Raw genomic sequence first — 27,799 nt, 5'->3', positions numbered from 1 at the left:
TTTTAAGGTCTATGCATTTAGTATTGATGCTACCCTTTTAATTTCCAATCTTCATCATTTATATATTTTTCTTTGCTATGTTGTCTAGAGAGTCAAAGATTATAGGGTTTTTGAAAATACTTTTCTTTTATTCATTTTTATGCAGTGCTGAGCATCCAACCCAGTACCTCACACTTGTTAGGCAAGTTTTCTACCACTGAGGTACATCCACAGCCCCTATATTAATTTTGATTTAGCAAATAATCACATATTTATATGGCATAATAGGCCTAATGTAATGTTTTGATACATTATGTCAGGTCAATTACTATATGCTATCTATTGCTTCACATGCTTATTTCCTTGTTAGAAAATTTAAGTCTACATTTTAGCAATTTTGAAATATACAATATTAACTATCATCACTATTTTAATCAACATTTTGTCTCTGTAAATGAAATACCTGACAAGAACAACTTAGAGAAAGAAACTTTATTTTGGGTCCTACCATCTCCATGCTGGGCCTAGGTGAGGTAGAATCTCAGTGGAAGAGCACGGCAGAGGAAAGCTGCTCACCTCATGGCTGACAAATAGCATTAAGACGCAGGTATGCTGGCACACACCTGCTGCAATGGACGTGCAACAGGTTGCATAATTTTTCATTTGTTTATCTAGGGAAGTTTGTTTATCTAGGGAAATTTGGGTTGTTTACACCACTTTCGAATGTGAATAAAGTGCCAAGAACATTGGTGTGCACATTGGTGTTGGTTTTAGTCTCTCCTGCCAATTCTCTTGGGAATATACCTAGAAGTGGATTTGACTAATCATGTAATCATTCCATGTTTAACCTTTGGAGGAACTCCCATACTGTTTTGCATAGTAGTTGTGTAAATCCCCACCAAAAAAAAATTTAGGGTTTCTTTTTTCTCCTTATCAATATTTATTTCCCATTTATCTTAAAATATCCATTGTAATTCATGTAAGGTGATGCCATAGAGTGGATGATTTGCTTTTCCCTCATGACAGTACTGTTTTACCTGCGATTATTCACTGTACAACTTCTATAGGAAAATACCTATAGTTTGTTGTACTTGGTCCATTTTCAAATTGGGATGCTTCCTTGGTGAGTTATAGGAACTCAAAAATAATTCTTCAACAAATTTGAATTGCAAATATTTTCTCTTATTCTGTGGATTTCCTTCTTTATTTAATTTTACTTTTAACTGTTCATTTGGTACATTTGACTTGCCATAAACTGAACATGTTGAACATATTTAAATTATTAAATCTGTTTTTTTGTTTGTTTGTTTTAACTTACCTCTTAAGCACATCTCAATATGTAGTTCTATCATGTTAAGTATATTCAAAATGTTGTGTAATGGATCTCCAGAACATGTTCATCTTCCAAATTAAAGCTTATACTCATGAAATACACCCTCCCTTGGCTCTGTGCATGGTTTTCTTTACTTAGCTAATGCTTTTTCTACAACCCTTTGAAACTGGACTTGCAAAGCAAGTTCACATTTAATTATTGGGAAAGGCAGTGAACTTTCCAGGTTTGGTCTCTGGGATATCTAGAGAGTCCTATCATCTGTCATGGCATGATGACTTGGAACCTTCAGTTCTCATTCTCTACTGATGTTGTCTGGTTCCATTTTATCAATGATATTCTGCTAACTGGAGAATATCATCCTGTGTTACAGGATGCAGTAGAACAACTCATTTACATTCTAGGATATGGGCTTTCAACCTCAACAGAATCCAGGACTCCATGACATTCATGGGGCGGTCAGGTCAGGTAAGGCCCATATGATTCCAGGCATGGCAATATATAAAGTGAACACCTTTACCATCACCCATGATGTAAAGAATGTAGAAGGGACCTTTAGGCCCCTGGGTTATTAGCAGACTTTCATTCCTCATCCTACTCAATAACCATGTCCATGACTGGGCTGATGAAGAAGGGAGCCAAATGGAACTAGGATGATCCCCAGCAGAGAGTATATGAAAAAGCAAATTTAATAACCCAGGTATAATCTCTGGGTAGCTCCATACTAGGGAGCCAATGTGGTTAAATGTCACCAGTCCAGGAGATGACATGAACTTAGCTTTCTAACAAGAAGCAAAAGACTTAAAACTGTACTTGAAGAATTTTGTCCATTGATGTATAAAGGAGTTGAAACTAGTAGATACAGCCCTTTATAACAGCAGTTTCTAGGAGTGTGAAATGACCTACCACAGGTGAGCCACCGTCTAAAACTTTACTGAACATAAAGTGAAGTGGTGTTCCTACATAGGTGAGTTGATGACCTATTTCATCAGTTTCCTATAGCACACAGCCATAAATAAATGGCATGTGTATTACAGCAATGCAGAGTTCTCACCAACATCTTGTTGAATAGGTGCCTTTACCTATTCCTCATCACCTCAGGTGGCTGCCCCAGTGCCATTGATCTCACAAGCCTAAGGAGGAATATCTCCCTACCTGAAAATTGTTGCTGTACAGATGGATTGAGCATGGGTGAAGCCAAGTATGTGTACTGATTTAGCAATACAACCTGGTATCCATACTATGTTGTATGAGACAGGAGAAAATCTGAGCAGGCAGAAGAAAGAATTATGCAGTATGGCTTGTAGTACCTGGGAGCTATTCACTGAATATTTGTACTGATAATTGGATGGTTTACCATGACCTTACATTGTAGATGGCACAGTCACAAGTGGAATTTGTCTTTACTGGTAGAACCTTTCTTGGAAGCCAACAAGGGGCAAAAAGTATGACATGAAACTGGAAAAATTGATTGAAACCCTCACCTTTGTTCCTGGAAATGTGAAACTGGAGGCTTTGAATATGTGCAGGCTCTGGCCACTACCCAGTCAGTGAACCAGATGAAAAAGGTACAGAGGTAATTTACAAAGTGCTAAAATGGGATGGAAAAGGGCTAAAGGGATAGGCTTATCCCTATAATATTATGACTTGCCCTTAGTCATAACCTAGTGATAGGTGTGCTCCTACCTCCAGGCATGTCCTCTAAGGAACAAATACACTGAACTGTCCAACTAGTGTGGGATTGGCAGATTGATCATATTGTCCTTTTGCCTGATAATAAAGGACACAAATATGCCTTAACCGGTGTAGCTTTCCCTAGGAAGAGAGCTATTCAATCCAGCACTTTCAAAGGTCTTGAGAAGCTAATGTAATGTATGGGTATCCACACTGTGTTGACAGTGTCAGGACCCCCATTTTCCAGACCATGGTGTTCAGCATTGGTCCCAAGGACATGATGAGTCATGAAACTTCCATCTTCCATATAACCCTGAGGCAGCAAGCAGGTTTAGTAAAGAGAGAAATTCTTCTTTAAGCATTAGTTATTGGCCATATTAGGAAAACCCACTTTGACCAGCTGGACTGGAATCTTTAGGGAAATATATATATATTTATATATATATAATATATATATATATATTATGCAAAAAATATATATATATATATTATGCCAAAAAAATATATATATTATGCCAAAAATACAGTCTACTGTCATGTATATCTCAAAAGAACAAATAACAAAAGCATTGTTATTAAATGTAAATGGTCACAAGTCTGGGATGCTTGTCCTATGAGGACCTGGGAACTGTGACCCCTACCCCAACCATGCATGTCCAAGATTTGCATCCAGATGGTATATTCCAAGAGTTGATATAAAGACAAAGAGTTCTGCTGTTTTGCACCCAATAAGCATTAAATCCAGGATAGGGGACAATTAATTGGTGGTTCAAGTGACTTCACTCCCAGAGATGGGTTGGCTATTTCTTGGCACAGTTTGAGGAATCTTCAGCCATCCTAACTGGATCCCTGGGAATCTTGTTAGACTCTGAACCTGTGACCTTGGCCTAATGGGTTTAATAAAATATTCAGGGAGGTGAACTTAGCCTCCTAATGTGGCATGTCATTCACGATTCATTTTTTATTTTTATTTTTTAATGTGTTTAATTGTGTATGGACACACTGCCTTTATTTATTTGGAAGAATAACAGTCCCAGCATAAATAAAGCAATCCTTAGCAGATAGAGCGAAGCAATTGGTATCACCAGACGTTCAATTATACTACAAAGTAATAATAACAAAACTAGCATGGTAATGACACCATTTCTCACATGAATGAGGACTAATCACATCTTAGATCTTAGATAAAACTTTCACAGATTTGAAAGAATGGAAATCACACAAAACCCTTACATGTCCTGATATTAAGGTAGAAATCACCAAGAGAAAGATAACATTGAATTCCTTAAACACATTAACTAGTTCAATTCTCATAGTCCATGGGTCTAAGAGAAATACTCATGGAAATTTAGAAAATATTTTGAAGTAAATGTAATACCAAACTCAGAATTATAGATAAAAGATAAAAGATTATAGATAAATTGGAAACATAGAGAATTATCAATGCAACCAAGAGGCACTTCTTTTAAAATAGCAATATACTGATAAATCTCTAAAAAGACAAAAAAATACCAGAAAGATGATATAACTTGCAATAAATTATAGGTAAAGCTGTCATGGTTGAGATATGAGGAGTCCTGCAGAACTCATGTGTGAGACAATGAAGATTTAGAGAAAAAGTTTGGGTTATGAGAGCCTTAATGTAATCAGTGCGTTAATCCCCTGATAGGGACTCAGGTGTCATCTCCTCTGGAGAACAGACTTGGGAGTGCCAGTTCTTCCTCAGGAACTTCCTATTCCAGCTAGAGAATGAAGGAAATATCTCTGTCTTGCAACCCTGGCTGGGGCTGTTGGAGGCAGTAGAGGGCATCAGGGACCCTCCCCTCTTCAAACTCGAGTTGGAAGAGGTTGCATGTAAGGTGCTTCTAGTCTAGAGAAGTGCAGGCTGCCTCTCAGGTTTTGAGACATGCTCAAGCTTGGACATATGTCATGCATCAGTACTCAGATTTTAGGGTGGTGAGATAACTAAGAAGCATCCTGCAGGTGGGATGCAGTCATGCTTGTCATGGCATCTCAATGCCCACGGCCACCTGTCCCAATATGTGAATCAAAGAAACAAGCAATGGTGAAGGGCTGGAAAGTAGTTTTAATCAGTGTGGCCACACCAGGAAGAACAGGTTTAGGGGTACAATGACCAAAGGTCTGCTTCAAGGCATTGACAGGAACCTTGAGGTTTTACAGAAAAGGCTGAAAAGTCAAGTGTGTAGGGTTTGAATGTGGGTTTTCATAGCTGGCAAAGTAGTTCATCTTGTCAGGTTATGTTCTGGTTGCTCATTATCTCAGAACTCGTTCTATGAGGTGGCTCTGGAGAAGTCCTTATCACACAATGGGAGCCATCAGTACACATGGCATAATTGCTCCAGCTTAGTGTGGCAGCCTCAGTTACAATGGGGGATAATTGTTCCCATTTAGTGGAATTATCTGTCTGTGAGGCTCTGCTGCTCCAAGAACCTAAACTGAGTGCCAGTTTAGACAGTGACAGGAGACTTGTAGGAGCCACTGAATGGGTCTGGAACAGGAGGTTATGAAAGCTCACAGTTGAATGTCCCTGCAAATCTTGAAACTTACTCTTATATTGGTGTCCTCAGTTGTCAAGTATGACAAGATAGGTTAGCTAAATTTAGGACTCATAAACCTGGTAGGTTTTGTACAGAACTGAACAGGGATCTGGTCCAAAGTCTAAGAGGATAAAAACTGAATTGAAAGCAGAGATGGCAGACTTTATCCTACTTGAATTTACTGTTTGTACATTGAAAGGCCTGAGTGAAGAGTCTGTGCTTTTAACAAAAGTGGTTTCTAATTCTCTGTTATAATTACCCACATACTCATCTTTGTATAAATGCATGCTTTCATTTCTCCATGGTGAATATCTAAGAGTAGGATAGTGAAGAATATGGTAGTTCCATGCTTATATTTTAGAGAAATTGCTGAACTGTTTTTGAAAGTATTTGTACTATTTTAATCTGACAGTAGAGTGTGAGAGTTCTAGACTCTCCATATTCTTACCATGAATATTTACTGTCAAGTCTTTTTAATTAGATCTATTTTAATAAGTATCATACATGGACATATCTTAGTGTGCTATTCATTTGTGTTTACTTATTGACGGAGTGTGTTTTTATGTGCTTAGTGACTATTCATATATTGTCTTTTAAAATTTGTATGTCTACTGAGTTGAGCACAGTGGCATATGCTTTAGTGCCAGCAGTTTTGTAGGCAGGACTATCATGAGTTCATACCCAGCCTGAGCAAGAGCCAGGCACTAATAAACTCAGTGAGACCCTGTCTTCAAATAAAATACAAAATAGGGCTTGGGATGTGGTTCATGTTCCATTGCCCCTGAGTTCTATCCCAAGTACCCTCCCCTCCTAAATTTAGGTTCATTTTACCTAATTTTTAATTAGAATTTTATTGTATCTACAAAATGGTAAGTTTGCTTTGTATATTTACATATGAGTTTATTCTCAGATATCTGTATTGTGAGATGTTTCCTCCAGTTACAGTTTTGCCTTTACATTCCTAATAGTGGTTTTTTTTTAAATTTTTCATTCTCATGCTAGTTTCATTGGATACATTTTCATCACTACATAAAAATGCACAAACCCAACTTTATCTAAAATGTTACTATGTAACACAACTCAAAACAAGTTTATAGTACTGAGTATACAATACGAGAGAGGAAAAATTAAGTACATGTCTCCAAGGTATCCTGCAGGACCACCATGATGGTAGTCATGATCTTGCAGAGTTGGCTCAAAACTTGCTCACCAATTTCAGAGAATAAGGGAAATGTGGGGCAGGACTGCATAGCAACTAACAGGTGGGGGCAACCCTAGAGGTTGGAAGAGTATTCAAGAAGCAGGGAAAAGACTAGGCTTAACAGGAATAGGGGCTTGGTCCCCTTCCTGTTGACATAGCCCAGCAACAGCAAGGGTATACCAGGTGTGCCAGACTGTCTCAGGTTATCTGTGAAGAATCTGGGTCACACTGCCACCTGGAAGCTTGCTGGACCCTGCTGGCTCTGCCACTGAACAGACAGTAATGGGTGAGCTTTCTAACCAGAAAATTGCAGGGAACCTCAATGGACACATTCCTGAAGCATCAGCACTTCTGAAGCCAGAACATGCCTGCAGAGGAAAGGCCACAACTGCTGCCTTTGAAGCCAACCCAAGCGAGGGGCCCTTTCCTGCCAACTTTCCTTTAACTAGGAAAGTGACAGCCCTGAGTTCGGTGGAACACAAGGTATAGATGAGTTTTGGTGGGTCTGTTTATCTGGAGCACTTAGAATGGAGCAGTTTCTGTGATGGCAGTATCCTGCAGAGCAGGACTGTCTGCTCATGGGGGACCTGTGTCTTGTAAAGTGGATCTCCTCCTCCTCTGTGGGGGTGACCTATGCCACATAAGCAGGTGGCAGCAGCATTTTTCTGGGAGGGCTGAATCACTGGGGTGGTAGGTGGTCTAGACCAGGGGGGCAACACAGCAGTAGCAGTGACCTCCTGGCCATCCATTTGTCCTCCATCCCTGTGCTTCAGTGGCTTCTCAGCTTCATCTGATTCTCAAACTCCACACATGCATAGCTTTTGGATAGATGAGGATGCATCCATTCTACAGGAATGTCAATCATTTTAATTTTATCTCCATGTTGTTGTCCTTGGTCACATTCCTGGTGAGGCTTCCAACATGCATTTTGGGCTCAGGGGAAGGACTCTGCCTTTTGCTGTCATTTTCATCTTTTAGTTGGCTGGGCTTTTGGAGCAGGATTGCCACCTTTGCCATGTCTGCACCCAGAAGGACTGGGGAATGTAGAGGAACTGCTGCAATGGAGTTGCAGGATGTGCTGGAGCTACCCCAGTACCTGGATGCAGAGGATGTGCTAGAGACACTGCTGGAGCCTGTGCTGCTTCTGGATCCTGATCTGCAGGTGGAACTGCACAGAGACTTGGTACTGCTGCTGCTTCCAGTGGAAGTACTATGCCTCTTCCAAGGCTTATCCCTGCCATGGTTCTTCTCACTCATGTCCTTGGTGGTCCCTTTGTCTTTAGAGCAGTCCTTGCTTTTGATAGGAGGGGGATACCTAATGCTGGACCTTTTGTAGGTTTTTCTTTACTCCTATCAAGCTCTTCTTTTTCACTCCTGATAAATCCATTCTCCCCTTGAAGAGTTCAGAGCAGCCTCACTTATCGCTCACTTTTAACTTGAGTCTGAGAAAGGACCCCTGGTGGATTGCCAATTACACTAAAGAGCAGCAACTTCTAGCTGACACCACCTCCTCCTGCTCTCCTCAGGTTCTCCCTTGTGGTTTATTCTTTAAATAAATTGTTTTAATTTTTTATTTATTTTGATTTATTGCTAATGGATAGCATTCATTTATTCTCTAACAAAAATAGTCACTCCCTACCTCAACCAAGGTCATAAGAACTTTTCCTCTTTCAGCATGTGAACTTTATCATTCTAGATTAGATAACTGTTCTAGGTTAAACTTAGGTCTGTCACACATTTGAATTAATTTTTGTTTGTTCTGTTATTTTTCTGCTGATGCTGTAACACATGTTCACACACAAGGTTTCTCCTTAAAACAGACATTTTCAACCTCAAGGTTCCAGAGGACCAAAGCCTAAATCAAGGTGTTGTCAGGTCCCTGCTTCCTCAGTCACCTCTGAGGGAGAGCCCTCTCAACCTCTTTCAGCTGCTGGGATGCAGGTGTTCTGGGTTTATGGCAGCATAACCATAGGCTTCCCTCACTTCTTTCCTTGGCTACCTCCTGTGTTTCTCCTCTCACATCTGTATCTCCCTTTCATCTTGTAAAGACACTCGTCATTGAATATAGAGCCTGTCCAAATAATCCACTACAATCTCATTTGAAATCCTTGAATTTATTAACTTGTGATGGTCCCTTAATGAAGCACATGGTCTTTTCTTACAGATACGTGTACAGGTTAATTGGAGTTCAGCTATAAGGTTTAAGGGGAGAGCTAATAAAGAGGCAAGCATACAAGATGGGAAAGAGCAAAAAGTGGCTTCCATGGGAAACCAGTCCATTTTATTATCTATTCCAGGGTCATATCATGTTACCTAGGTTACATGTTATAGTTAGCTTTGTGCATGTGCAAATCACATATCTTGTTTACACCACAGATTTCACTATTCCCAAAGGTTATTATCAAAAAATAATGTCTCCAGGCCTCAAGGACAGAGGATTTGCAGAGTATCTCTAAGCCATTCAAATGAGTACCTTTTATCCTGAGGAGTGTGCTTGACTTGAAGGATTTTCACTCCTCTGTACATTGACTGACCTGAAATCCATGCAGATGCTGAAACCTATGACTTAGATGTTCATTTTGGCAGATCACAATGCAACCTCTTACACATGATGTGAGATGAAATTTGTAGGTCATTATTTTTCTATTTGGATTGTCACTTCTATTGTTCTGTTGAAAAACCATTCATTCCCCATTGAATCATCTTAGAATTTTTTTTTAAATAAGTGGATTGTGAATTCTCTTTTTTAGATGTTGACAGGCCTTTATTTTATTCACTTATTTTTATGTGGTGCTGAGAATTGAATCCAGTGCCTCACATGTGCTAGGCAAGTGCTCTACCACTGAACCACAACACCAGCCCCTAGAATCTGTTTTGAAAATCAGATGACCATTTGTATGTGGATCTGTTTCTTTAGTTCCACTGGCCTGTATGCTAACCTTCATGCTGATATCCTATGACTGATTACTCTAACTTTCATTATTCTTTCATCCCTGAGATCAGGTAATATAAATACTTAGGTCTTCCACAAAAATTATGTTGGCCATTCTAGGTCATTTGATGTCCCACATACATTTTACAGTCAGCTTGTTAATTTCTACAAAACAAAGTCTTCTGGGATTTTGATAAAGATTTTATTAGATTTATAAGTCCATTTGGGTAGAAAGGACAGAAAGATATCCTTGGTCTCAGGAATTTCAGTTTAACAGTAACCACTGACCAATCTTTTTCCTCTGGTTGTAAGAAATTAGTGATATGAAGATTAAATTAAATCAACCAGTGTGCTCTTGGGGTCTGGTGAGGATTCATTTGTAGAACATCCTGGCTGTAGACAGAGAAGTGTTGTTCCCAGTCTGTGTCCAAGGAAGGGTAAAGAAAGGCTACATCCTGGCTGGTGGCTGATTCTTAGAGAATAGGGTCTCCAGGCAGTGGAAAATCTTCTAGAAGATGAGAGGTAGGGAGAGTTTCCTCATGTGAGCTGGTTCACATGAGAAGGAGTAGGTTCACATGTTGATGGGACATGAGTCAAGTGAGAGGATGAGTGGACTTGGTTCTTCACAGAGAAGTTGAAAGACCAAGTCCTTGTGGATTCTAGGGAGGTCCCAGGAAAGAGATGTCTCCCACAAGAAAAGCTGTGGGTAGGCTTTCTATCAATTATTTTTTCTCAGCATATAAAATATATAAAAACTCAAAACCACTTAAAAAAAACAAATAAATAAAGTGGGAAAATGATCTGAATAAACACTTTCTTGAAGAAATACAAATGACCAATAAACATATGAAAAATGCTCAATATCATTAACCATCAAGAAAACAAATCAAAATTATGAGATTTGATTTTATTCAATTTAGAATAGCTATCATATCTAAATTAATGAATACCGATTAAGATATGGATAAAAAGGAACACGTATACAGTGTGGGAGTGTAATTTAGTATATTTACTTTGGGAATAGATTGGAGGCTTATCAAAAAACTGAAAATAGAACTTTCCTATGATTCAGCTGTCCCAGATCTAAGTGTTTATCTGAGGGAAATTAAGTCTGCGCATAGAGATGTCTGCATACCTATGATGATTATGGCACTGTTCACAATAGCTAAGTTACAGAATCAAATTAGGTGTCTATCAGCAGGGAAATGGAGAAAAAACTATGGTTACACATATGTGGGTGTGAGTGAGCATGTATATATGTATACATATACACATATATAGGTGTATGTCTATGTATGTATGTATACTTTATATATGTATATACATGTATACTTTATATACATATGTACATATTTTCAATGTTATTTATATGTACATATATCTTCTTCATATACATAAATATATATATACATGTATATGTATACATACATATATATGACAGACTATTATTGGACCATAAAGAAGAATGAAGTTCTATTATTTCCAGGAAAGTGGTTGGAACTGAGGTTATTTTGTTCAATGAAATGACACAGAGAGACATGAAGAAAAGTGTTGCATGTTCTCCCTCAAATGTGAAACTTAAAAAGAAAGATTTGAAAGTAGAAGAAGGTTGCTAGGGATTGGAAAAGGTGCTGGGAGAGGTGGTGTGAGGTCCACGTATGCATGTGTGGAAATATCCCAGTGAGTTCCCTTTCTTTGTACAATTATTATGTGATAGCAAATACCATAAAAATAAATAGAGGAAATGTGACTCCTCTAAAAAATGTTAAAATAAAATCTCGGCTCAGGGAAAAGCTAAAGTATCCTTTCTACACTATATGTCCTTATGAACTGTATTAATGATCAAAGAAATAGACCACTTTTCTACAATCTGGGTACCTCAAAGCACTTTCAGGAGCTTTCTGTTAACCCCTTAACACAAAAAGCCCCTCATGCCAATGAGAACTCTGCAGGGACTCCTCCTGCTCTTTAGGAGATGGTGAAAGTCACCCACACCCAGGGAGGTGCCAGCACTCTAAAGGTGTCCTTGGGTGAATTTGATGAAAGACATTGGGTGACATAAAATAGAAGTTACTGCTTAACAGAGGGGAGGGGTGTGTGTGAAATGTCCCTCCCTGCAATGGAAAAGGAAAATGTTTTGATGAAGCTGAAATCTTTGGCTGCATTCAAAAGGTCAGTAGGGTACAGAGAAAATGTTTGTCAAATGTATTTTCTGCCAACTGCCACCACGAGAACCACCTGGGGGAGCTATATTTGCAGCATTGCTGACTGTACCCTGGGGTCACCTTGCCCCTCTGGCTTGCTCTTACTGCCTTTTCAAACTACTGTGAGTAGATGATCCCACTGTCAGTTGTGTCCCTTCTTCTACTGGTTTTATGCCCTTCATTGGATTTCCGCCTACCCCTATGCCTCTAGGATCCAAGTTTGGAGTTTTTGATCTGCTAACAATATCATATATTGCATCCTGTTGGACAATTCTCATTGTATTTAATGAACAAGAGGAAACAGAGCCAGGAAATCCTAGGAGTTCAAGTCCACAAGAATGAAGACAAAAATTATGAAGTGTTCATATGCCATAATTTATACATGGTTTAAGCATACCCAATCTGAAAATGAAAATAGAAAATGATCCCAAATCTGAAATTTTGTGAACGTCATAGCACTGCTCAAAAACTTTTAGATTTTGGAACTTTTTAACTTTTACCTTTTTGAATTAGGAATGTTGAACTGGTAAAATGTGTTTAAATATTCCAAAATTAAAAATTCTGAAGTGTGAAATGATTCTTGTCTCAAGCATTTCTAGTAAGTTACTCCACTATGCATTTTTGCCAAAACAATTATTGTTTCACATTAATGTCTATGTCATTTATTTTGTGTTTTTAGTTAATTAAAAGCTAAATGTGATTTTGTTTCAAAAGAGAAAAATCAAGCAAATGAATGTGATTTTTAATACAGGAGTTTGATTTTATTAATTTTATTTGTTATTTGTTTTTTATTTTTAAATCATAGGCATATAAAAGAGAATCAGAAGTTAATTATGTGATGTAAAAGAATGGATTTTACATGATGATTTCAGAATTGGATGCCCAGGGCCACTCATGAATGGGTTGTGTCACATTTCCTTGTAATGATGAGAGAAATGCACAACCTTCCCCAGACTGTGGAGGACACTGCATCGTGTACTCAAACAGTCATGCACTGCTGTTGGCACATTGCGTGGACATGTCATGGTAGGCATAAAACCTAGAAGACATCTAACTTCCTTTTTGGTGCAGTGCCATTACCAGAGATTGAATCTTGGGGTGCTTTGAAACTGAGCCACATCTTCAGAATTTAAATTTTTTATATTTTATATTTATTTTTATTAGGGTCTCCAGAATTTGTTTCTGGTCCTGAATTTCCAGAGACTGGCCTTGAATTCATGATCCTCCTGTCTCAGTTTCCTGATTGGTCGAATATAGCCATGCTCCAGAATGCTCAGCTCATCTAAATAACTACACTGGGAAATTACAAAGTCTTTATTGAATTCAAGCAATTTGATTTTGATGTTTGTAGAAGATAGTGTCGGTGTCTACATTTTGGTCACTCTCTCAAACATTTAAAAATATGAACAAATGGTGCTGATTGTTAAACTGAAATAAATTGTCTCAAGCCGGTCTCCATACTTGGGTGATAAAATTTGTCCCAAAGTGGCCTCCATATACGGTGAACTGTAACCTCTCTTGATATGCAAGTAAGGTGTAAACTATCTAACTATAGGAATTCCCTTGTAACCAAGCAACTATGTCTTAGCCAAACACAGCAGCACAGCTTCATGTAATCCTGTGCTGAAGACTGATCTGACCATGTGCCTGTGGTCAAATGTGCTGACTGCTGCCAATCAGATGGTTTCCAGATGGAGCTTCCTCTTTTCTGACTGAGTGTAATCTGTAGTGGTGAGGCGGTTAATGGTTTTTAGTCCCACGTGCAACCTGGCACTAGAACCATTTCTTTTTTCTTTCTTCTTTTTTTTTTTTAACTGCAAGCTTTACCTAATCATCTGTTGTCAGTTTTTGTTAAAATAGTTCCAATCTATGAACCAACTGTGAGAACATGACTACGTTCCTTCTGAAATTTGGGGACCAGAGACCATTTTCTTACCATCTTTGATCCAAATAGGAGAAAGCTGAAGTCCCCAGTAACACTGAAGAGGCTGACTTGGGAATAAGTGTTTTCCCACCAGAGAGTCCAAAGTTAGACTATAGCTCGAAAGCCCTGAGGTTGGGAAAGAGATGGTGACAGCAAGAGTTCTACCCCCATGAGAGTTGATAACTGTGATGACCAGTCAGGAGATGTACAGGAGCAGGGCCCTGGAAACTGCATTGAATGTCCATGAAATGTCTCCTCTGATCACATGTCCATTCCAGAGAGCATCCTTGTGGGTTCAGGGAAGAGCAACATCCATCAAGTGATATTTTCTTGCTCTTTTAATCTCAGGGTAGTTGACTGGAGTTAAAGTGGTCAGATGACAGATCACTAGGCTGGTCGGGCAGAAGAGATAGATATATCAAATGCCAATCAAAAAGTCTACATCCTGCTTGCTGGCCTGGCTCTATAGGATTTCAGCAAGCCTGGCTGTTCCTGGGAGAAAGTTCATGTTTCAATGCAGTGTCCTCTTTTGACTGTTAACCTAGGATTGTAATGTAATTACTGTAACCAGGCTTCATTTTGTGTCTGGAGGGAACCAGTGGATTTTTCTTTTTTAAACATAAGCTAGTAAGCTAAAGGAACCCTAGATTTCACGGAAGGGCTGGAGAGACAGTACCAAGGAGCAGGGGTGCATAGGCAGTGTGGACAGAATGGAATCATTTTGAAAAACTGCATGACTGCAGCTAGTTAAACATGAAAGCAGCAGTAACTGGGAGTAGAGAAGACAGTTCCTTAACAACGAATTAAATTGCTAGAAAGCCACTAAATATCATGTTCAAAGAAGGGAGTAGGAAAATTACTTGAAAGAATATTCATTTTCTTCTCAGAACTGTAAGTCTCTAGTAGGTATTTCACAGGATCTTTTGTCCTAGAATATTAATTGGTTAATTCTGGAAACAATATACGACAATTGTGTGTAGTTTTCGGTAGCAAGTAAAAGTTAAGTTGGCAATTATGCAGTAAAAATATAAACAGTGGTAACAAAAAATCATCCTGTTTTTGATAATAATAAGGAAACAAAAATAAAAACAATGATAAAATCATTCAGTAGGAATTATGCAGTGTTGTAATATTGTAACTCATTTTCCCTTCACTACAATATTATTAGCATTCATTCTCATTTTAGGAATTAACGTTTGGTGATCCTGAATGACATGCCTATGTCACAGACCTGGAATGTGGAAAGTTTCTCTCACTCCAGGGACCACAGTGTACAAAAGAAATTCATACACCTCTTGAAGTTTTTCTTGATGTTGGACATAGGTCTGTAAAGTGTTTGTAGCAACAGATTATCCAGGCATATAAATAGGTGTTGGACTGGTCATCCTTGCAGTGTTTCAAGAGGATCCCTGAACTGATAGATGTCTGTCAGTTAAGAGGTTGTTAAAATTTGTAGTGATTGTGACAACATTAGGGAGCAGGTGGCAGCAATTTCAAGTACTGGACAAAAGGGGAAGGAAGAGCTGCAGACATAATGAGAATGGATGTATGTGGGAAAAGCTAATACACAAACCTGTTCAGGACTGCAGGTCTGTGCCAGCCATGATTCCTAGAGGAGAGTTTAGCATTTTCTAATCCCCATTCACTGTGACTGGCACAGAATTTTATCACTTTCTGGTTGGTAGTTTCACCAGTGTGGTTTGCATAAGTGTGGTTCCATGGGTGTGAGAAGCATGGCCCACATGTTTATGGGGAGATGGGCTGTTCTGGGTATGACAGCTCAGTCTAGGGAGCAGCACCCTGGGAAACCTCTGAGTAACCACAGAGACCTCCACCTGTTTGCAAAATGCAGCAATCCACATTGGACCTGGAAAAAATTACAATTGATTGTGTAACAGAAGCATGATTATGAATGTGACTGACAATAGAGAACACAGGGAGAAGCCATTGGGACTGTCTGGAGTAGGATGTGTCACTGTTAATGTGATGAGAAGGAGAGCTAGTGTAGCTGTGCCTGGGGATGCTTGGAGTCAATTTTTTCTGTGACAATTCTTTAGAAGTAAAATACTTAAAATTGTCAATCGCTTTATAGTCTATGAAGGGAATTGTTATTACAGACAACATTGTAGAATTCTTCCCTGTTTTTGGTCTGTTTTGAGTTTTTTCATTTGCAACAGTGCTTTTTCCCTTGGAGTATGATGATCACATCACATAGGTGGAACACAGTCACATTGAATTGGGGTCCGTTCGATGTGCTCATATTAACTTGAAAGTCTTCAAAATCTATTTCTTTATGGATTCAAATATGTTGGTATGGGGTTAAGATGTCACAGTCTTTTGGGGGACACATTGCAACCCATAACAAATAACAAATTTCTCTATTCTTTTTTTTTTTTACTGAGTATTAGAACTTTTTTTTATTGTAAACGAATGGGATACATGTTGTTTCTGTTTGTACATGGAGTAACAGCATACCATTTGCATAATCATACATTCACATAGGGTAATGAGGTTTGATTCATTCTGTTATTTTTTCCTTCCCCCCACCCCTCCCACCACTCTTTCCCTCTATACAGTCCCTCCTTCCTCCATTCTTGCCCCCCTCTCACCCCCCATTATGTGTCCTCATCTGCTTATCAGTGAGATCATTCATCCTTTGGATGTTTGAGATTGACTAATGTCACTTAGCATGATGTTCTCCAATTTCATCCATTTGCCTGCAAATGCCATAATTTTATTATTCTTTATAGCTGAGTAATATTCCATTGTATATATATACCATACCACAGTTTCTTTATCCATTCATCAATTGAAGGACATCTAGTTTGGTTCCACAGTCTGGTTATTGTGAATTGAGCAGCTATGAACATTGATGTGGCTGTATCTCTGTAGTTTGCTGATTTTAAGTCCTTTGGGTATAGGCCCAGGAGTGGGATAGCTGGGTCAAAAGGTGGTTCCATTCCAAGCTTTCTGAGGAATCTCCATACAGCTTTCCAGAACGGCTGCACTTATTTGCATCCCCACCAGCAATGTATGAGTATACCTTTTCCCCCACATCCTGGCCAACACATATTGTTGCTTGTGCTCTTGATAATTGCCATTCTAATTGGGGTGAGATGGAATCTTAGTGTAGTTTTGATTTGCATTTCTCTTATTACTAAAGGTGGTGAACATTTTTTCATATGTTTGTTGATTGCGTGTGAATCTTCTTCTGTGAAGTTTCTGTACATATCCTTAGCCCATTTGTTTATTGGATTATTTGTATTCTTGGTGTAGAGTTTTTTGAGTTCTTTATATATTCTGGAAATTAGTGCTCTATCTGAAGTATGAGTGGCAAAGATATTCTCCCATTCTGTAGGTTCTCTCTTGGCACTGCTGATAGTTTCCTTTGATGAGAGAAAGCTATTTAGCTTGAATCTATCCCAGTTATTGATTCTTGCTTTTATTTCTTGTGCTATGGGAGTCCTGTTGAGGAAGTCTGATCCTAAGTCAACAAGTTGAAGATTTGAACCTACTTTGTCTTTTAAAAGATGCAGAGTCTCTGGTCAGATTTCAAGGTCCTTGATGCATTGTGAGTTGATTTTTGTGCAGGGTGAGAGATAGGGATTTAGTTTCATTGCATACAGATTTCCAGTTTTCCCAGCACCATTTGTTGAAGAGGCTATCTTTTCTCCATTGCATATTTTTGGCACCTTTGTCTAGTATGAGAATATTGTATTTATTTGGGTTTGTGTCCATGTCCTCTATTCTGTATCATTGATCTACCTGTCTATTTTGGTACCAATACCATGCCGGTTTTGTTACTATTGCTTTGTAGTATAGTTGAAGTTCTGGTTTTGTGATCCCCACTGTTTCATTCTTCCTGCTAAGGATTGCTTTAGCTATTCTGGGTTTCTTATTCTTGCAGATGAATTTCGTGATTGCTTGCTCTAGTTCTGTAAGGTACATAATTGGGATTTTAATTGGAATTGCATTGCATCATTATTGCACTTTTGATAGTATAGCCATTTTGACAATATTAATTCTGCCTGTCCAAGAGCATGGGAGATCTTTCCATCTTCTACAGTCTTCCTCAATTTCTTTCTTTAATGTTTGGTAGTTTTCATTGTAGAGATCTTTTACCTCTTTGGTTAGATGATTCTCAAGTATTTTATTTTTTTGAAGCTATTTCAAATGGAGTTGTTTTCCTCATTTCCCTTTCAAATGTTTCATCACTTGCGTATAAAAATGCTTTAGATTTATGTGTGTTGATTATATTGCCTTCTATTTTGCTGAATTCATTGATGAGGTCTAGAAGTTTTCTGGAAAAGGTTCTTGGATCCTCTAAATATAGAATCATGTCATCAGCGAATAGTGACAGCTTAAGTTCCTCTTTTCCTATTCATATCACTTTAATTTTTTTCATCTGCCTAATTGCACTGACTAGAGTTTCGAGGACAATGTTGAATAGAAGTGGTGAAAGAGGACATCCCTGTCTTGTTCCAGTTTTTAAAGGGAATGGTTTCAGATTTTCTCAATTAAGAATGATGTGGGCCATGGGCTTAGCATGAATAGCCTTTACAATGTTCAGGTATGTTCCTACTATCCCTATTTTTTCTAGTGTTTTGAGCAAGAAGGGGTGTTGTGTTTTGTCAAATGCTTTTTCTGTGTCAATTGAAATAACCATATGATTCTTATCCTTAAGTCTATTGACATGATGGATTATGTTTATTGATGTACAGATTTTAAACCATCCTTGTATTCCAGGGATGAACCCCACTTGATTGTGGTGCACTTTCTTAATATGTTTTCGGATATGATTTGCCAATATTTTGTTAAGGATCTTTGCATCTATATTCATCAACGATATTGGTCTAAAATTTTCTTTCCTTGATGTGTCTCTGCCTGGTTCGGGTATGAGGGTGATATTAGCTTCATAGAATGAGTTTTGTAGGGTACCATCCTTTTCTATTTCCTGGATTACTTTGAGAAGTATTGGAATGAGTTCTTCTTTGAAGGTCTTGTAGAACTCGGCTGAGAATCTGTCTGGTCCTGGGCTTTTCTTGGATGGTAGATTTTTAATGGCTTCTTCTATTTAATTGATTGATATTGATCTGTTTAAATTGGGTATGTCCTCCTGGTTCAGTTTGGGAGGAGCATATGTCTCTAGAAATTTGTCAATGTCATCAGTAGTTTCAATTTTGTTGGAATACAGATTTTCAAAGTAGCTTCTCATTATGTTCTGCATCTCAGTGTTGTCTGTCGTGATATTTCCATTTTCTTCATGAATTTTAGGAATTTGAGTCTTCTCTCTCTTTCTCTTTGTTTTTGTGGGTAAGGGTTTGTCTATTTTGTTTACTTTCTCAAAGTACCAACTTTTTGTTTTGTCAATTTTTGGAATAGTTTCTTTTGTTTTAATTTCATTTATTTCTGCTCTGATTTTACTTATTTCCTGTCTTCTACTACTTTTGCTGTTATTCTGTTCTTCTTTTTCCAGGGCTTTGAGCTGTAATATTAGGTCATTTAGTTGTTGACTTTTCTTTCTTTTCTGGAGTGTACTCCATGCAATGAATTTTCCTCTCAGTACCACTTTCATAGTGTCCCAGAGATTTTGATATGTTGTATCATCATTCTCAGTGAAATCTAATAATTTTTTTATCTCCTCCCTGATGTTTTTTGTTATCCATCTTTCATTCAATAGCATATTATTTAGTCTCAAGGTGTTGGAGTAATTTCTCTTTTTTATTTTGTCATTTATTTCTACTCTCAGTCCATTATGATCTGATAGAACACAAGGCAGTATTTCTATTTTTTTGCATTTCCTAAGGCTGCTTTGTAGCATAACATATGGTCTATTTTTGAGAAGGTTCCATATGTTATGTGAATCTGCTCGTTGATGGATGAAATATTCTATATATGTCTATTAAGTCTAGGTTATTGATTGTGTTATTGAGTTCTATGGTTTCTTTGGTTGGTTTTTCTTTGGAAGATCTGTCTAGTGGTACATTGAAGTCACCCAGAATTATTGTGTTGTGGTCTATGTGATTCCTGAAATTGAGAAGAATTTGTTTGATGTACAGGGATGCACCATTGTTTGGGGCATAAATATTTACTATCGTAATGTCTTCCTGATTTATGGTTCCCTTAAGCAGTATGAAATGTCCTTCTTTATCCCTTCTGAATACCTTTGGCCTGAAGTTCTCTTTATCTGATATAAGGATAGAAACCCCCGCTTTTTTACTGAGTCCATGTGCATAGTAGGTTTCTTCCCATCCTTTCACCTTTAATCTGTGGATGTCTTTTTCTATGAGATGAATCTCTTGCAGGCAGCATATTTTTGAGACTTTCTTTTTAATCCATTCTGCCAGTCTATGTCTTTTGATTGATGAGTTTAGGCCATTAACATTCAGGGTTGTTATTGAGATATGATTTTCATTCCCAGTCATTTGGCTTATTTTTGGTTTTTAACTTGGCTTGGTTTCTCCTTTGAGTGGTTTTTCTCTAAGGTAGTTCCTCCCTTTGTTGTCCTCCATTGTTGTTTTTCATTTCCTCCTCATGGAATATTTTGTTGAGAACATTCTGTCGCACAGGCTTTCTATTTGTAAATTCTTTTAACTTCTGTTTATCATGGAAGGATTTTATTTCATCTTCAAATCTGAAGGTTAGTTTTGTTGGGTAAGGATTCTTGGTTGGCAACCATGTTCTTTCAGAGCTTGAAATACGTTGTTCCAGGCCCTTCTAGCTTTTAGAGTCTGCGTTGACAAGTCAGCTGCTATCTGTATTGGTCTCCCCCTATATGTAATCTGATGCTTTTCTCTTGCACCCTTCAAAGTCCTATCTTTATTTTGAATGTTAGGCATTTTCATTATAATGTGCCTTGCTGTGGATCTGTTGTGATTTTGTGCATTTGGTGTTCTGCAAGCCTCTTGTATTTGATTTTCCATTTCATTTTTCAGGCTTTGGAAATTTTCTGATATTATTTCTTTGAATAGGTTTTTCATTCCTTTGGTTTGTATCTCTGTGCCTTCCTCAATCCCAATAATTCTTAAATTTGGTCTTTTCATGATGTCCCATAGTTCTTAGAGATTCTGTTCATGACTTCTAACCATCTTCTCTGTTTGGGTAACTTTATTTTCAAGATTAAATATTTTGTCTTCATTGTATTAGGTTCTGTCTTCCAAGTGGTCTAGTCTTTTGGTGATGCTTTCCATTGAGTTTTTTATTTGGTTTATTGTTTCCTTCATTCCAAGAATTTCCGTTTGGTTTTTTTTTTTTTTTTTTTTTTGATTCTCTATCTCTTTGTTGAAATGATCTTTTGCTTCCTGCAGTTGTTCTTTCAGCTTTTTGTATTATAATTCATTGCCTTCATTTGCTCTCTTATCTCATCCTTTGCTTCATCAATCATCTTAATCATGTATCATCTGAAGTCCTTTTCTGACATTTCTTCTAACATACTGTCATTGGATTCTATTAATGTAGAATCTAGATTTGTTTGGATCATTTTCTTCCCTTGTTTTTTCATGTTGTGCATGTATCTTCTCCTCTAGCTGTGCAGATCTGTGGTATTGCAGATTTCCCCCTATCATCTTATAGTGGCTTTATAGTTTTCCAAAACTCTTTCTTTAAGGGGAGATCAATATTAGCAGTGCCCATTTCAGACTCTATGCAATACTAGACCAAATAGCCCCTATGAGGACAATAACAAAATTGTCATAATAAACAGAATGAGTTCATATATTATCTTCAGTAAAACAAACAGATTTGTAATAAGGTCTGCAATTTCAAATGGAGTACAAAGAGGATGCAGAGGGATGTAGAACTCTATTATTTAAATGTTTTCAAATATTACAGAGTTCCCTCTTGCTGATTGCTCTAATGACTAAGTAACTATTTGTTCTAATTGTTCCTGATGTCAGTTAGAATCTTTTTCTTTCCTGTATTTCTTCTTTTTTTGTTCTTTTTTTCTTCATCAATGAGTTTGCTAAGAAATAATTGCCCATTTCTGTTCTTAATCTTCTTGGTCCCTGTAATGTATACTTTTCTTCCTTTTTAGCTTTGCATTTTCATAAGCTTTCAATGTATCCACACTAGATACTACATCTCAGTCCTGGGAGTTCATGTTGTTGATTTTTATCTTTTCCATCTCACAAATCCTCTTAACCATTATCTGACCTTGGCAACAGTCTAAACACATACATAGAGAAACATAAGTAAAGTGGTGCACTAAAGAGATAGACAAATTATCACTGAATGTCATGAAGCATGTTCTTTATTAACATCTTCTCTTCTGATGTTGGTTAAGTGAGAAGTATTTTAAAACTCTCAAATCATTAATGCAGATACATATTCATATATGTATCAGATACATATACATGTATGGCATTCACAAACTCTGCACTATTTAGTTCTTTTTTGCATGTCACCCCTCAGCAGTATCCTGTTTGCATGCCATCCTGCATCAACCTGTCTTCTTGGACCTCTGGAAATGATTCATCTTCACCTAATGAAAGACACTTCTGAAGGGAGGCAAGCTAGAGGGGGAAGAGGCCAGGGTGCTCATTCCCTGAGCTCTGTGTTATTGCTTGGACACAACCCTGGCAGGGACTGATTACTGAGCCCACTGCTGAGGTGGTAGTATTTTTTCCATCGTGACCTCATGCCAAGATCCAGGAGCATGTCTCTTCCTGTCACACCTGGATGTGCATCCTCCTTTTAGGTGGTCCATCAGTGGACTCCTCATCTTTGCCCACAGCTCTGTGTGAGGTCCCTGCCTCAAACACCCTTCATCAACCACCCTGTGCATGCCATGTATTCCAAGGTGGGGAATTTCTGACTTAAAATTTAGATACAGACCTCATTTTTCCCCCCATGAACCTTTGAAGGAAAATAGTCTGTGAGAAAGCACTCACCATTCAGCCAAATGTGAAAATGGCTCATCAAAAATTATTTCCATTCAGAAAGTAGTTCTACATGGGTCATTCTACACTTTTTTAGGATGTTCAAGTTACATGGAGAGAAAAATGTTTTATTTGTTCAGTTAGAGCACCAGCATTTATTGAGCAACCCAGAAGGTGAGGCATTGAGACCTATGAAAAGAATGCACGATGACTTCTGTAGTGAGGTGCCTCGCAAACCTAGCAAACTCACAGCCTGGGTGTGGGCTCAAGGACAAGAAAAGGTAACCATTGTCAGGCAGAGGCAGGTCCTCAGAGAAAAACCTGGGAAAGACTGGACAGTTGGGTCTTTGCTGTTTTCATCAAAACCAAACAAGTTCTTGCATCTCCTTATGAATGTAAAAAAAAAATGGTGGAAATGCTGTCATCAGCTATTCATGAGCAAGACCAGCATCCATAGACATGTGGCAACATAACATGCTGATGAAATTTATCACCAGACTGCTTTTATTTTAAAGCAACTGGCCGTGACATTGAGTACCTCAAAGAGTATCATATCTGTGGACAAAGAGAACCCTGTAAAAGAGTACCTGACTCGTAACCACAAGGTGTCTGCGTGGCTCCCTGATACAAGCTGCTTTAGTCCTCATGAGATGAAAAGTGACCTGGGCAGTGAAGGAGGGGAGATGCTACTTTATTACTGATACTGTGACCTAGAGGATCCCCAGTGGATCTGTGCCTGGCAGAGAACTCTGTGTCACCACTTGCACCTCACAGGCAACATTGGAATTGCTACTGAAGGAATCAATGGGACAGTTGGTGGAAGTAAATTGACTACCAGACTCTATGTAGAAGCCATGCTTTCTTGTCCATTATTTAAGAATTATCTTTGTAAGGAAGATTTTAAGACCAGCAGAGGAGGAGCTCACTGTTTTCTAGAATTGCATGTTGGTGTATTTGAAGAAATCGTGCCCATGTGGATCAGCCCCAATAAGATCTCCTACAAGAAGCCTGGAATCCATTTATCCCCAGGTGAATTTCATAAAGAAGTAGAAAAGTTTTTATCTCAACCAGATCAAAAACAAAATAATACTATTCTACTGGACTGCAGAAACTTCTATGAAATTAAAATAGATCAATTGCAAAGGCTGCTTAGCCCCAGACATCAGGAAATTCAGTTACTTTCCTAGCTTTGTTCACAAAAATCTAGAACTTTTCAGAGAGAAGAGGGTGCTGATGTACTGCACTGGGGGCATCCATTGTGAGTGTGGCTCAGCCTACCTGAAGGCCAAGGGAGTGTGTAAGGATGTGTTCCAGCTCAAGGGTAGTATCCACAAGTACCTGGAAGAGTATTCCAATGGTTTTTATAAGGGGAAGTCATTTGTTTTTGATGAGGGTTATACCCTGTGCTACAACACTGATGTGTTATCAGAATATTCATACTGTGGAGCACAGTGGGACCAGTATAAACTCTGCTCCACTCCCAAGTGCCACCATTTTGTTTTGAACTGTCGTGCATGTCAAGGACAAGGATTCACAGCCTTTTGTGTCACATGTCAAGACAAAGGGATAGACAGGCTTCAGGACCTACACAGGACACTTTTATAGAGGAATGTGAGTGCGCAGCCTGACTGCCATGCATCCCGAGGGAACTTTCACAGCATGCACAGCTCTCTGTGAACCCCGCACCAAAGCCTAGTGTTGGAAAGTTTGGGTCTTTGCATGTGTAAGTGGTGCCTTTAGCATTCCCAAGTCTTCTCAGAGTCAGTGGGCGCCATGTATAAGAGAATGTCAAGGCTGCAGAAAAGGAAATCAGAAACTTCATTGTCAGTCATTGCCATCGTGGCAAACTGGTCACCATGTTGACCACCTACACTTCACAGGGGGAGGGGAGAGAGAGTCACGTTTTGATCAATTAGTGAAGTATCCTAATTCAGAAGATGATAGAGCATTGTAAACTGTATGGGATCCCAAAACCTTTGAGGGATAGAGTCTTGAGCCTGGTGATTGTGTCACTCATGCTTCCTCTGTGCTGTGCTGCAGACTCTTAGTAGTCATTGCCCTTGTCAGCAAACCTGTCCATTCTTCTGCAAATCTGTGAATTCTTGCCCTCAATATGGATTCCTAAACCAGGCCACTTAGGTCATCTGCTGCTTTTCCCTTCCCCTTCCCATTCCCCTACCTCTATCTCTTCTCTGTCTGCCTGAGAAGCTCTGTATACTGGAATTGGGCTACCTCCTGCTTTTGTAAAATTTAGTGGAAAAAGACCTACCCATTTCTTCCCATAGAATCTATGGCACAATTGAGTAGTTTCAGCAGAGTCTGAGCCATTTGCCCAGTCTAAAATACTTATTGCCTGACCCTTTACAGGAAAGTTTACCATTCCCTAGTCTACAACAGCAGCTCATCTGAAAGAGAATGCCCTTGTACACATGGCCCAACTTCATATTTTACTGATTTGGTTTCTGTGAGAGATGTCTCCCTCATAGGCCTGTTCCCTCCAACACTTACTCTTCTAGCTTTTAAGTGTTGTCTCTGAGAGATCCAAATAAGATCAATGGCCCTGTACAAATTGCTCTCTTAACAAGATCATTTGACAGTACCACTGTGGCTATCCAGGCTTCTGTTCAGCATGCCTGGCACTTGTCCCTGTCACATGGGTCCTAAGAAACACAGAGCCACACATCAACCAACAGATTTAATATTATGTTGCAGTTTCCAGTGATGCAGAATGCAGCTGAAATTTTATTTCAAGGAGAAGTCAAGTGGGGATGGCCATCTCTGCAGCATGGTGCTGCTCCTGGGCCCATTTGCAGCCCCAGTAGATGCTCTTCATAATGGTGAGGCCCTGGCTCCACCTCTAGTTTCCCTCCACTGTCCACATCATTACATTTTAGTGCACAGATTTTTCCTTCTTCACCAGAATCCTCCTAGTCTGTGCTCATTAGCTCTTTGGACTTGTCCTTTATCACAAGATTTGCTGAATTCCTAATGAAAATAACTCCCCAAAGCAACAAACAAAAATACAAGTTTAACTGGCACTGTGGTATGTTGAAAGACACAAGGACTCTGTGGCTTAACCTTTTTGCCAACTCCCAAAGATGCCATGTTAAAAAAGAGGGGCAGGGTCCAGTAGAAATACCAAAATTATTTTTTAAGGATAACCATCTTTGCATAGCTTGGGCAGCATTTTCCACTTCTTTAGTATCTAGGTTTTCTACACTGTTGTCCTTCAGAGGCTTCATTTTCATGCATGAGAGCAGCAGTGATTTGTCTAATAAGTGATGAGACAGGTAGTTTAAGTCTGTAAGATTGGCCATGATAAACATCATATCCACAGTGGACTGGAATGTCACCCCTCCAGTGTTTGGCCTCATATGAGCCATTTGCCCACTATTCTGTATAGAAAGGTGTTTTCAAGTATTTAGCCATAAGTTTTCACATGTGTCATAAGATTGGCCTTCAAAGAGGAAAACTTATTTAAACTCCAGTATTCAATTGTACATACATCTCAAATGTTCATAAGTAATTCAGGATTATGTTTGTTGCCCAGGAGGGTTTTTGAAGCTTGAAATTTCACCATTGCCCTCCCCCCATATACAGCAAAAGGAATTTTGTGGGTTTTTTTTTTTTTATTCCTTCCTGGCAGAGTTCAGTAGCTTCAGTCTGTATTTCTTAAAGGGAATATCGTGGCTCTGAACCAGTAATCAATTTGGTAACTTTACTCTTGAGGTTTTTAAAATTTAAAGGAGAGTTAATAGTGCTTATCTGTTCTTTTTGCTAAATAGCTAAGATGAAATTAGTAATAAGGTATTTTATAATACTTGCAAATGTTATGTTGATAAGTGTGGTGAGAGTGGGGATCTTTGTCTTGTTCCTGATGTTGTAGGAATTGCTTTCATATTTTCTCAGTTTAGTATGATGTATAGCCTTCATGTTGAGACATGATTCTATTATATGTAATTTATTCATACTTTTCATCATAAAGAGATGCTGATTTGTATGGGGGGCAGGAAGGTACTGGGGATTGAACTCAGGGGCACTCAACCGCTGAGCCACAGGCCTATTTTGTATTTTATTTGGGAGAGCTTCACTGAGTTGCTTAGTGTCTTACTTTTGCTGAAGCTGGTTTGAACTCTGAATCCTCCTGCCTCAGCCTCCGAAGATGCCAGGATTATAGTTGTGCACCACCATGCCTGTTCGAATGCTGATTTTTATGAAAGGATTTTTTGCATCTATTGTGATAATCATGGGATTTTTATCTTGGATTTTATTTATATGCTTGTTACGTTTATTCATTTGTTGAACCATTCTTGCATCCTTGGAAGGCAACAAACTTGGTCATTGCATATCATTCTTTTAATGTGGTCTTAAATTTCATCTGAAAGCATTTTATCAAAGATTTTTATACATAGGTTTATTAGAGATATTGATCTGTAGGTCTTTTTCTGTTGTGCCCTTACAGGTTTTGTTAGCAAGGTAATACCATTTTCACAGTATGTGTTTGAAGTTTGCTTTCCCTGTTTTATGAATTAGTTTGAACAGCATTAATCCTTTAAAAATTTGGTAAAATTCAGCAATTTTCATGTGGTCCTAGGATCATGCTTCTTCTTCTTTTTTTTAATCAGAAGACTTTATATTACTGCTTCATCCTCAATACTTGACTGTGATCTTTTAAGGTATTTTGTATCCTCTTGCTTCAATTTTGGTAAGTCATATGTATCCAGAAACTTTTCCATTTCTTCTAGATTTTATAATTTTTTTGGCATAGGGTGTTTCAAAATTTTCCCTAATGATCCTTTGAATTTCATTGTTTCTGGCTTTAAACTTCTTTTTTAAGTGTAATTTAGTTTAATTGGGCCTTCTCTCTTTTTCTTTTTTCTAGTTTAGCTACAGATTTGTCATTACTATTGTTTCAAAAATCCAACTCTTGGAGATACCAAGATGGTAGACTAGAGAGTGACTGTAACTCATGTTGCTCCAGAACTCAGGATTCATGAAGAGGAGGTATTGAGAGACTCAGTACCAACTCAGAGCCACAAAGTGAGTCTCTCCCACTGGAAGAGGATCGGCCCAGACTGCAGGCAGCTTCTCGGAGCAGGACCAGATAGCAAGAGGCTAATG

At 38.5% G+C, this 27,799-nt stretch overlaps 2 pseudogenes; one reads left to right on the top strand and one right to left on the bottom strand.

Moving 5' to 3' along the window:
* Window positions 1-7,318: 7,318 nt before the first annotated feature.
* LOC124975101 (RNA-binding protein with serine-rich domain 1-like) lies at window positions 7,319-8,129 on the bottom strand (annotated as a pseudogene).
* Window positions 8,130-22,885: 14,756 nt separating this feature from the next.
* On the top strand, window positions 22,886-24,405 carry LOC124975100 (thiosulfate sulfurtransferase/rhodanese-like domain-containing protein 2; annotated as a pseudogene).
* Window positions 24,406-27,799: the final 3,394 nt, after the last annotated feature.

Source organism: Sciurus carolinensis, unplaced genomic scaffold (assembly GCF_902686445.1).
Source record: "Sciurus carolinensis unplaced genomic scaffold, mSciCar1.2, whole genome shotgun sequence".
Classification (NCBI taxonomy): domain Eukaryota; kingdom Metazoa; phylum Chordata; class Mammalia; order Rodentia; family Sciuridae; genus Sciurus; species Sciurus carolinensis.
This window is presented reverse-complemented; position numbering and strand designations above follow the sequence as displayed.